The 12,490-nt window shown below is 39.0% G+C and overlaps 1 protein-coding gene across 5 annotated transcripts in view; it reads left to right on the top strand.

Annotated features, from left to right (window-relative positions):
* CDKL5 (cyclin dependent kinase like 5) overlaps positions 1–12,490 on the top strand; it is a 199,815-nt gene that overhangs the window by 24,493 nt on the left and 162,832 nt on the right. The gene's annotated exons all lie outside the window — the stretch shown is intronic.

The raw sequence follows: 12,490 nt of genomic DNA, 5'->3' as shown, positions 1-12,490 counted from the left end.
ATTAATGTAAATAAAGCAGCTAGATCAGTGGTTAGCACAGAAGTGCTGTATGTTTTAGCTGTTGTTACTATTTTATCACATTTAGAAACCTGCTGTGCCCATATGATTTTATTTGAAATATTTTATTTTACTGGAATTTTTTTTTTTTTTTTTTGCATCTTTTTGATTTCAAGCTCCATGAGGGCAGGGTCTCCTCTGTTTTGTTCACTACTGTATTGTAAACATCTGCAATAGTGACTTGCATAGAGTACTTATTTAGTAAATATTTGTGGAATGAATGAATAAATGAATAAATGAATGATGAGTGTTCCCTTTGCCTTGAATTATGTTGGCCAGTATTAGTAGTTTTTTATTGTTAAGTCACTGTTAAAAAAAAGTATGTAGCAAAACTTGTAGTAAGTTCCCAATGTTTACAGGCTGAAATTCAAGTTTCTTAGCTTTGCATTAAAAAATCTGTGGAATCTAACCATACCCAGTTTTCTTCTCTTTTACAATGTGGAGTTTAGACCAGATATCCTTTTTCTTTTTTTTCTCTAAAGATTTATTTATTTATTTATTTATTTGAGAGCGGGAGAGAGCAAGAGAAAGCGTAGGTGCTCGCACAAGTGGGAGGGGGGAGGGACAGAGGGAGAGAGAGAGAATTCTGAAGCAGACATTCTGCTGAGCCCTGAGCCTGACACGGTTCAGTCTCACCATCCTGAGATTATGACCTGAGCTGAAACCAATAGTTGGTCACTTAACCAACTGAGCCACCTAGGCGCCCCACCAGATAACCGTTTTCTATCTCATTTCAAATGCATGAATTTCTGGGTTGTGAATTAATTCACTGGGTTGTTGTGATATCCAGTCAGTGAAATCATAGATGTGAAAATACTTTGCAAATTATATAATATCATCATCATCATTATTTATAGTAATCCTTAAGTGTTTTTAACCAAATTTTGCTGGAATGTGCTGTCTTCTATTTGCTCACACAATGTAACTGTACCCCAGTACATGTTTCCAGACCTAGTTCAAATCCACATTCCTGTGTAAAACATAACCTCTTCAGTCTAAAATGAGCACTCTTTGAACATTTATAGCTGTTGTGATTTGTATGGTTTATTTGGTAATCATTATTTGATAGATTGAAGTCCATAATTGGAAAGTGAATTTTAAAAAAATGATAAAGTTCTAAGTAATTATATAAGAATGCACATACAACAAACATTTTGCCATAAAGCATATGTTTCTTTGCTACTGTTTTGAGTGAGGCCAGGGCCTTTTTTTTTCTGAGAATGAGTCAGCTGACTGTAGGTCAATGTCATCTGTCTTGTATGAACCATACTCCTAGCCCATTCTATCTGTGTGGTAGGTCCAGTTTTGATTTCTTGAAAGTGGAGCAGTAATTTAGATAACTTATGACACCATCTAGTGCAGAATTGCAGATTTTAACAGCTTTTTCCTTTTTTTAAAACATTATCTAATCTGTATCTAATTTGAGTCACTTTTTAAAGTAAACTCTACCCTCAACATGGGGCTCGAACTCACAACCCTGAGATCAAAGGTTGCATGCTCTACTGACTGAGACAGCCGTCCCCCACCCCAGTGGTCACATTTTTAACATGACTCATCACCTTTATCACATCTTGCCAAAGCATCCAACCTGATTTTCACAGAAACTGCAACTTTCTTTTAATTGGTTTGTATACTATTTGAAAACCATGTGATGGCTATTACAAGAGGAGCTGATGTAGTTTTGGGGAAGAAATGCAACTGACTTGGATGCTAAGCATGCAGCAGCTCCATTTAAGGGAGCAGAAGTGTGAAGTTGAACTAAGTAGTTATCTATTAGCCAGAAACATTTGTACTATTGGCGTTAGCCAATCTGTTTCACAGAAGTAATGGGGAGTTGGTAACTGTTAGTTTTGTTAAGAGAAATGCTGGAGGCCAGTATGGCTTGAGTGCACTGTACAAATGGACTTCTGTAATACATTTTATACTTTTCAAAAAGTCCATTTTCCATGAATAACACTTTAAAAAAATAATATAACAGAGATAACTGAATTATTCAGAGTGCCTGGAGAAAATCACTCTGTACAAGTAAGATTGCTGTGAAGCCTTTTCCCCAAGTGGAGTTTCCCTTTTGTCCCAGACATAAGTAGTTTCCACCTCTTCTGGGCATGTCACACACCTTTCATATACTGTTCCGGGTTTCTCACATTTAGTTAACTCACCTGTTTGCCTCTTCTATGAGCTCTTCCTTTGAGGAGCTTTTGTATACCATGTCTGATCCATAGTTGGTGCCCAACAAATTGAATGGAAAAGTTTTGGCCATTTAAACAGATGGCACAACCCAGTCTTGCTGAGATACAGTTTTCATTGATGTGCCATGAGAAAATAAGCCATTGGTATCTATAAATTCAATTCAGAAAATATTTTAGTATAATTATACTCAGTTGAGTTTTTATATTCCATATGTCCAAGGTACTGTGCTATTTCTACAAAGGCATTGAGTTTAATAATACATGATTCTTGTCTTTGGACATGTATTTTAGTAGGATAGTGGGATATATGGAGAGGCAAGAGTAATTAGGGGCTGGAGCAATTTGTGTGGTGTTCAAGGTAGATAGTACCTGACCTGGGCTGTGAATGCTAACACCAGTTAGGGCTTTTCAGTACATATTTATTGCTTTATGGCATTTGGATAGCAGTCTGGATGTCCTTCAACCTCTCCTTGCTTTTTTTTCTGTCACACACTCCCAGTCTTACTCCTATTTCTAGTCTTGCTTTAACATTCTGCCTTTGGTCACATTCCTTTTTCTGCCCTCGGTGTAATGCGTTATTGTTTTAACTCTAACCCTGAGCTTCTGGAAATAGGCTTTTCTCTCTACATGTCCACACCACTTTATCATTGTCCCTCTTACAGCATTTCTCTCTCTCTGCACTATAGTTATATACATACATACCCTTTACTGGACTGTAACTTCTGAGAGCAAGTTGCAGCTTTGTGGTTCTAAAAATATCTAGTATATAGTTTTATAAGTAGTAGGTACCACATAATCTTTTAAATTTAGCTTCTTTCCCCAAACTCAGTTCCTCTTTCAGACATTCCTTTTTCTGTTCATGGTACTAGAGTTCTGCCTTTAATTCCACATTCTGGTCAGCAGGTTCTGCTGCTTCTGTCTTCAAAATGTTATTTGTAGTCATACCATTCCTACCACTCTCATCAGTGCATGCCAGTTAAAAAAAAAAATACTGAGTGCATATTACATCAGTGTAGGTGCTGGGAATATAAATATTACAGATTCGGCCCTTGCCATAAGAATACCAGCAGGAGAGAAAGACACTTCAACTGACACTTTTTGGTGACAATGTTTATTGAACACCTCTTTGTGCTGGGTGCTATTGTAGCATGGGTGTATTTTGGAGTCATTTTCCACAGGCTGCTTACTTCAAAGGGGAAGAGGCCTAGAAAACACAGCTTCTGGATCTCCTCTGTTATAAAGTGCATTTTCCTCCCCAGACTTTAGCATTTCTGAAATCCAGATGAGTTTTAAGTCAGCCATGTATGTTTAATGTAGTTTTTATTCCTCTTTCAAGAGCTATCAAATTGATGGTGCTTACAACTAGTAGAATCTTATAATTGGGGAAGTTATATCAATGGTAAGTATTATAAGTATGTGTGGAATTACACTGTCAAATATGGTAGCTTCTAGCCACATGTGGATACTTAAATTTAAACTTAAATTAGACATTAAGTTGATTAAGTTTAAGGTTAATTAAATAAAATGAAGATTCAGTTCTTCATTCACACTAGCCACAATTCAAGTACCCAGTTGTTTGATTAGTGGCTACTGTATTGGACAGTATATCATTGCAGAATGTTTATGATTATAATTGTAGAGTGTGGTTCCACAGTTATACCTGGTGAGTTGGAAAAGCTTTAGTCATTTACTTGCTGGCATCACTATCTTACGTATTTCTTCCTTCTGGGAGGTCAGGGAACTTGTCTTTTCCTCTTTTTCTTCTTTGTTGGTTTTACTTCAGGGCCTGGGATAGTAAATAGTAGGTACTCAGAAATAACAACTGGAGTGTTAAAAAGAGTTGGGATAGAAGGGGGAAAGGCTCTATTTTTATAACAGGAGGTAGCTTAGCTGGTTTTATTCAGTGTATCCTAGTGACCTTTTTAAAGAGGGATTTTGTTATTTAAAAAATTTTTAAAAATGATTTTGAGGTAGAGCACGTGAAAACCAGCAATATTTGAGGTAGAGCACGTGAACCAGCAAGCCTGAGTGGGGGGAGGGGCCACGGGAGGGGGAGAAGGATAAGCAGACTCCCTGCTGAGCATGGGGCTGGATCCTAGGACCTTGAGATCATGACCCAAGCCAAAGTCAGACGCTTAACCAGCTGAACCACCTGGGCACCCCAAGAGGGATTTTGTTTTATTTTTATTTTATTTTTTAAGATTTTATTCATTTGAGACAGAGAGATACAGAGAGAGAGTGAGAGCATGAGCTGGGGAGAGGCAGAGGGTGAGGGAGAAGTAGGCTCCCCGCCGAGCCGGGAGCCAGATGTGAGGCTCGATCCCAGGACCCTGGGATCATGACCTGAGCTGAAGGCAGATGCTTAACCTTCTGAGCCACTCAGGTGCCCCAGGGATTTTGTTTTAAAGCAGAATACATTTTTTTATTCCTCCCAGCTTTATTGAGGTATAATTGACAAATAAAATTGTATATATTTAAAGTGTGCAATGTGATGACTTGATACATGTATACATTGTGAAATGATTACCACAGTCAAGTTAATAAACCCATCACTTCACAGTTACTTTTTTTTTGGTGAGAGTGTGTAAGATCCTTCTTAGCAAATTTCAAGTATACAATACAGTATTATTAACCAAAGTAACCAAGCTGTACATTGGATCTTCAGAACTTATTTATCTTATAACTGAAAGTTTGTACCCTTGGACCAGCATTTTTCCACTTCCCTATCCCCTGGCAATCACCATTCTACTCTGTTTCTATGAATTTAACTTTTTTTTTTTTATTAAAGATTTCACATATGTGTGATATCATAGAGTGTTGTCTTTCTCTGGCTTATTTCACTTAGTATAATGCCCATTATGTTCATTTAGGTTGTTGCAATTGGCAGAATTTTCTTCTCCTCCTTTTTAAAATAGTTGAATAGTAGTCCACTGTATATGCACCACATTTTCTTTATTCATCCATCAATAGACATTTAGATTGTTTCCATATCTTGGCTATTTTAGTAATGCTGCAGTGAACATGGGAGTGCAGATAACTCTTGAAGGTACTGATTTGGCTCCTTTGGATATAAACCCAGAAGTGAGATTATTGGATTGTATAGTAGTTCTATTTTTATATTTTTGAGGATTTGGAGGATTTTTATTTTTTTATTTCACTATTACTGTTTTTTAAGTAGGCTTCACGCCCAGCATGGAGCCCAGACTGGGGCTTGAACTCATGACCCTGAGATCAAGACCTGAGCGGAGATCAAGAGTTGGACGCTTAACTGACTGAGCCACCCAGGCACCCTTAGGATTTGGAGGATTTTAAAAAGAAATTTCAGGGGCTCCTGGGTGGGTCAGATGGTTAAACGTCCGCCTTCAGCTCGGTCATGATCCCAGGGTTCTGGGATGGAGCCCTGCATCGGGCTCCCTGCTTGGTGGGGAGCCTGCCTCTCCCTCTCCCTTTCCCTCTACTGTTCTCCCTACTTGTGCTCTCTCACTCTCTCTGTCAAATAAACAAATAAAATCTTAAAAAAAAAATTTCATTGCATTGAAAATTTAAGAACTGTTACCTAGGTTCTTACCACTTATGAGATGGGATTCAGCAGGTGGCCCATTATGTTCGAAGGCTATGGTTTGATGGGATGCACTACAATGAAAATTACCAGGTTTCTAAATTTGGTATTTGCAGTGTTACATGTTATTTCTCAGGGAAGATATAATTGGATATCATAGAAATATTTATGTGAACCGTTCACTCCCATGGATTTCTCAGTGAGTGTGGTTTGCAATGATTGGAGCAAAAGTTTCCTGAATCTTTTTCTGATTTCAGTTTTATGGAAAATCAGTTTTATGGTAAAACACAATTTATCCATTCTCATTAATGGATATTTAGGCGGTTTCTTGGTCTTGGCTAATGCAGATAAACTATTATGTATGTCTTTTAGTGGGCAGATGCTTTCATTAGTCTTGGGTACATACCTAGGAGGAAAATTGCTGAACTATAGCATGTGTACATTATACCAACAACTTTGTAAAGTAGCTGTACCAGTTTATGCTGTTTTCTTTTTGGTACCACACAAAAGGTTAAAGTTTATCATCTAGGTATATGTACTGTCTGAATGTTCTATTTTCCCCAAGCCTGAGTGAGTTAAGTCATCAGTCACTACATGTCACAGACCTTGGGGTCATTTCCAAATAAATCTGAAAATAATACAGACCTATCTTTCAGATGGCTTTAAAATAGTACAAAAACTAAGCATTCTAGAATGCTAGATAGAATTCCTTTGTTAAAAGTCTTGATTGACTTTCAAGACCCATAGTTCTTTGAAGAAACTGGTTCCTGCCTTTGAAAATTGTTTTGAGTGCCTTTTGCTATGGTAACTAGTGTACTTTGCATGGCATTAATATGACTAGTTACTATTTGAAGGCTTACAATGTGAAGTCTGTAAAAGATCCTTTTGAAATGTTACTAGTTCAGGAAGTTTCAAACTGAGTTCTTATTTGCAAGGTTTGTCCTATGCATCTCCATGTCCAAAGACCCATAAGGATGAGTTTTATTTTGTTTTGTTTTTTAAATAGAACAGGGAGAGAGATGGGGGGAGAGGCAGAGGGAGAGAGAGAATCTTAAGGAAGCTCCACGCCCAGCACAGAACCCTACTTGGGGCTCTATCTCACAACCCTGAGATCATGACCTAAGCTGAAATCAAAAGTTGGTTGCCCAACCAACTGAGCCACCCAGGCGCCCCAAGGATGAGTCTCTTAACCTTATAATCCTAGTGTAATGGATATAGGAGACAAACATGGTGATACAAGACCAAATATATTGTCACTTCTAGCTGTGGGACCTCCGTATCACATCTTACTTGAGTTGCAGAGAGGGGAAGATACTCATGTTTGGGTTCATGTAGGGGGGTTGGTGTATGAGGTCAATCTTAAAACGATTTCAATTGGGGTGGTGTTTTACATGCCAGAGGAAGGGAATTGCTTGATGGAGTCATGGAGCAGGAAAGTATACAGATCTTCTTTGACTTAGAATGGAGTTATGTCCCAATAAACCCATTGTAAATTGAAAATATTTTAAGTAGAAAGTGGATTTAATACATCTAACCTACTGAACATCATAGTTGATGATCAGAAGTTGGAATGATCCCAGAATTGTAGTTAGCACCTTAAATGTGCTCAGAACACTACATTTGGGTAAAGTCATCAAACACAAAGCCTATTTTTTTTTTTTTAAGATTTTAATTATTTGAGAGAGAGAGAGCCAGAGCAGCAGGGAGAGGCAGAGGGAGAAGCAGACTCCCCACTGAGCAGGGAGCCTGATGCAGGGCTCCATCCTAGGATCCTGTGAGATCATGACCTGAGCCGAAGGCAGACACTTAACTGACTGAGCCACCCAGGTGCCTCCACAAAGCCTATTTTATAATAAAGTGTTGAATATCATGTAATTCATTGATACTGTACTGTAAATGAAAAACAGAATGGTTGTAAGTATATCAGTTTGTTGACCCTTGTGGTCACATGGCTGACTGGGAGCTGGGGCTTACTGTAGCTGCCTAGCATGAGAGATTTATCATGAAAGATTATCATACCACATATCGCTAGCCCAGGAAAAGATCAAAATTCAAAGTATGGTTTTTACTGAATTTTGAAGTACTGCTTTTGCACCGTGGTAAACTTGAAAAATCCCAAGTTGAACTGTTGTAAATCGGGGACCATCTATAATTTGTACCAATTGGCTCTCAGAGTGTGATCCCCGAACCAGCAGCATCAGTATCATCTCCAGGCCTACTGAACTAGAAACTCGGGGAGTTGATCCCAGAAATGTGGTTTTTAACAAGCCATCCAGGTGACTATGATGTGCTGAAATCTGAGTACCACTGGTGTACCCTTGATTGGTTAGAGCATAGTCAGTTGCCTTTTGGTTGGAGAGAAGGTTTAAGAAAGGTAGTGGATGAGAACAAGAAGGCAGGATTAAAGCAGGGACCTTGAATACTAGAGTTGTGAGTATGTAGGGCCTAGGGAACCATTTCAGTTAAGGGACATCCTGGGAGCTTGCTTTAGGGAAAGTAAGCCAACAGACATTTATTTATTTGCTTGTTTATTTTCTTTTCATGACAACTGTCCTTTGATTTTTATTATCTTTTTTAATTAAAAAACATTTTTGATATTTATTTGAGAGAGAGTGCAAGCATGAGCAGGGGTAGGGGCAGAGGGAGAAGCAGACTCTCTGCTGAGTGGGTAACCCCACTGGGGGCTTGATCCCAGGACTCCGGGATCATGACCTGAGCCAAAGGCAGACGCTTAACCAACTGAGGCACCCAGGCGCCCTTATCTTTTTTTGAGATAGTTGACACACAATGTTACGTTACTTTTATGTGTACAATTTAGTGATTTGGCAAATTTGTACATTATGCTATGTTCACGGTAAGTGTAGCTATCACCTGTCCTGTTATGTTGCTATTAAAATATCATTGACTGTGTTCCTTATGTTGTGCCTTTTACTCCTGTGACTTACTTATTCCCTAACTGGAAAGCCTGTTATCTTCCTCTCTCCTTCCCCCATTTTGCCCCAGCCCCCACCCCCTTCCCATCTGGAAACCATCAGTTTGTTTTCTGTATTTATAGGTCTGATTCTGCTTTTTTCTGCTTTTTGTTTATTTCTTCTTTTCTCTTTTTTTTTTAGATTCCACTTATGAGTGGACTCATAGTGGTATTTGTCTTTCTCAGTCTGAATCATTTCACTTAGCATAATACTCTCTAGGTCTATCCATATTGTCTCAAATGGCATGATCTCATCCTTTTCTGTGGCTGTGTAGTATTCCACCATGTGTATGTGTGTGTACACTACATTTTCCTTATCCATTTGCCTATTGATGGACACTTAGGTTGTTTCCATATCTTGGCTATTGTACACAGTGCTGCAATAAACATAGTGATGTATATCTTTTCAAATTAGTGTTTTCATTTTCTTTGGGTAAATACCCAATAGTGGAATTTTTGGATCATATGGTATTTCTGTTTTTTAATTTTTTAAAAAAGATTTTATTTATTTATTTGAGAGACAGAGCACAAGTCGGGGATGGGGCAGAGGGAGAGGGACAGACTCTCCACTGAGAGCAGAGCCCGGTGTGGGGCTCGATCCCAGGAACCTAAGATCGGGACCTCAGCCAAAGTCAGATGTTTAACTTACTGAGCCATCCAGGCGCCGTTATTTTTTAATTTTTTGAGGAACCTCCATAATGTTTTCCACAGTGGCTACATCAATTTACATTCCCGTTGTGTACAAGGGTTTCTTTCCTTTTCTCTCCATCCTCTCCAGCACTTGTTATTTCTTGTCATTTTGATTGTAGCTGTTCTAACTGGTGTCAGGTGGTATCTCATTGTGGTTTTGATTTGCATTTCCCTGATGATTAGTGATGTTAAGCATCTGTAAGCTGACAGCTCTTATAGGGTGAATTAAAACTCAAAGACACTGGAAGCTGTGAGATAAATTAAGGGAGGAGTAGTTTTGGGAATAGAAAGGAGACTGCTGCCCAGGAGTAATATGGCTGGGCTAGATAGATAAGCCTTGACAGCCAGCTGGGTAGGTGTCCAGACAGAGGCAATGATCTGAGAAGAAGCTGAGGCATTGAACCTGGTGTTGGGAGAGAGTACAGTGGTGCCTACTGATACGTGCGGGCAAAAGATGGAGATGCCACATGGTACAGGAAGTGGGGTATGGAGGAAGATCATTTTTTCTAAAAATAGATAGCTTCTTCCCCTGATTGATATAAACTCATTACAAGAAATTTAGACACTGGGAAAGGTGAAGAAGAAAGCAAAATCACTTCAAATCCCACCTTAGAGAGCTGCAGTACATTTTTCTGTTTAAATATTGGAGTATTCATTGATTTAAATTCAGTTTTGTATACACATGGAATTATACAGTTCTGAAAATTCCTTAGGCAGATTAAATTGATCTTGAACACCTGTCAATATTTTATGTATGAAAGATTATATGTAGGTTAATGTATGTTTAGAAATTGATGGATTTTGTATTTTGGAAACATTGTTTATATAAGCAGCTAATTGGTAATGGTAGCAATTTCATTTCACATGGTCATAAAAACATCTTCTCCGTATCAGGTGTTATAGTGGAAATCTGTGGTGAAACAGTACGAGATGCCCTGTTTGCCAACAGTAGTTTTGGGAAAAGAGCCCCAACTATATTTAAGATGAAACATTGTGGGGGGTGCCTGTGTGGCTCAGTTGGTTGGGCATCTGACTTTGGCTCACGTCACCATCTCAGGATTCTGGGATGGAGCCCTGTGTTGGGGCTCCCTGCTCAGCGGGGAGTCTGCTTCTCCCTCTGCCTCCCCTCTCCCCCTGCTTGTGCTCTCTCTCTCTTTCTCAAATAAATAAATAAAATCTTAAAAAAAAAGATGAAACATGTGGCTTTTATTAGAATAACAAGGTTATTCTAGTGTCTTATAAGAACCAATTAATACTGGGTATAAAATGGCCTCATACGTAGGAACTCAATACCCAATTCCAAAATTCTTTTAAATAGGCAGAAAGCCTATTTAAACCGACGGAGGCACCCAGGATGAATTTCTTTTTTTTTTTTTAAGATTTTATTTATTTATTTGAGAGAGAGAGAATGAGAGATAGAGAGCACGAGAGGGAAGAGGGTCAGAGGGAGAAGCAGACTCCCTGCTGAGCAGGGAGCCCGATGTGGGACTCGATCCTGGGACTCCAGGATCATGACCTGAGCTGAAGGCAGTCGCTTAACCAACTGAGCCACCCAGGCGCCCCCAGGATGAATTTCTTAAGCAACAAGCAAAGATGTGGAATAGTTTGCTTATTTTTTTGTGTGTGAAAAAAAAATTTTTTTTTAAAGATTTTATTTATTTATTTATTTATTTGACAGAGAGAGAAACAGCGAGAGAGGGAACACAAGCAGGGGGAGTGGGAGAGGGAGAAGCAGGCTTCCTGCAGAGCAGGGAACCTGATGCGGGGCTCGATCCCAGGACCCTGGGATCATGACCTGAGCTGAAGGCAGATGCTTAACAACTGAGCCACCCAGGTGCCCCGAAAAAAAGATTTTTTTATTGACAGAATATACCATGTTCTAGAGCATGATTTTTTCCTTAAGATATTATAGCTCTTTTTCTATATCAGTAAATACAGTTAAATAATAATGGCATGATTCTCCATATTATGTGACATCATTTACTTATCAATCCTACATTGACATTAGGTTGTTTTTTATTGTTGATTATTCTGAACAGCAGTGTAGCAGTATGCAACCTTTGCAGTATCCTTCTTTGCTCATTTGATGTTTTCCTTAGCATAAGTCTCTAGTAGTAGGATGAGTTTTTGAATCAAATGGTACTCCTAAATTTAAAATATTGATATAATTACTGCCAGATTACCCTCCAGAAATCTTTATATTCCTACCTGCAATGAATGAGTTCACATATTCTCATACCTATGAAAGAGCACTAGATGTTTCTCAGTTAATTTAATCATTACCAGTGTGTTGGGTTAAAAATGATTTCTTTCTCTCTCTCTTTTTTTTATTTAATTGATTACTAGTGAGAGTGAACAGGTTTTCATAGATTAGATATTTGTATTTTGTGAAAGGCCTGTTTATATCTGTTCCTGCTTTCTTTTTTGTAAGAAAATTTGTAAGATGCTAACTACAATTCTGGGATCATTCCAACTTCTGATCATCAACAAGGATTCTGTACCCCAGAATGTGGTGTGTGTGGTGTGTATTTACAATACTACCACGCAATTCTCCAGACACCACCTGGGTGTCCTACAATTCAACTCAATTCTGACACTATTTACCTGGAGATAGCATCAGATCCCACAGATTAAGGGCTCAGTTCTTCTTTTTTTTTAAAGATTTTATTTATTTGACAAAGACTGCGAGAGAGGGAACACAAGCAGGGGGAGTGGGAGAGGGAGAAGCAGGCTTCCTGCTGAGCAGGGAGCCTGATGATGCAGGACTTGATCCTGGGACTCCAGGATCATGACCTGAGCCGAAGGCAGACGCTTAACGACTGAGCCACTGAGGCGCCCCTAAGGGCTCAGTTCTAAAAGATTGCCTCTGCCCGCCCTGCCATAACCCCCTTCAGAGGATAGTCCACGTCCAGCTATGGTCACTTGGGCTTCTCACTGACTGGCTGTAGATTGGAAGTTCCAATGACCCCCTCCTGGGTTTGATTAATTTGCTAGAGTGGCTCACCAAACTCAGAGATTTATTTA

This window comes from Zalophus californianus, chromosome X, assembly GCF_009762305.2.
Source record: "Zalophus californianus isolate mZalCal1 chromosome X, mZalCal1.pri.v2, whole genome shotgun sequence".
NCBI lineage: Eukaryota > Metazoa > Chordata > Mammalia > Carnivora > Otariidae > Zalophus > Zalophus californianus.
Note: the sequence above shows the minus strand (reverse complement) of the source record. Positions and strands in the feature narration are given on the sequence as shown.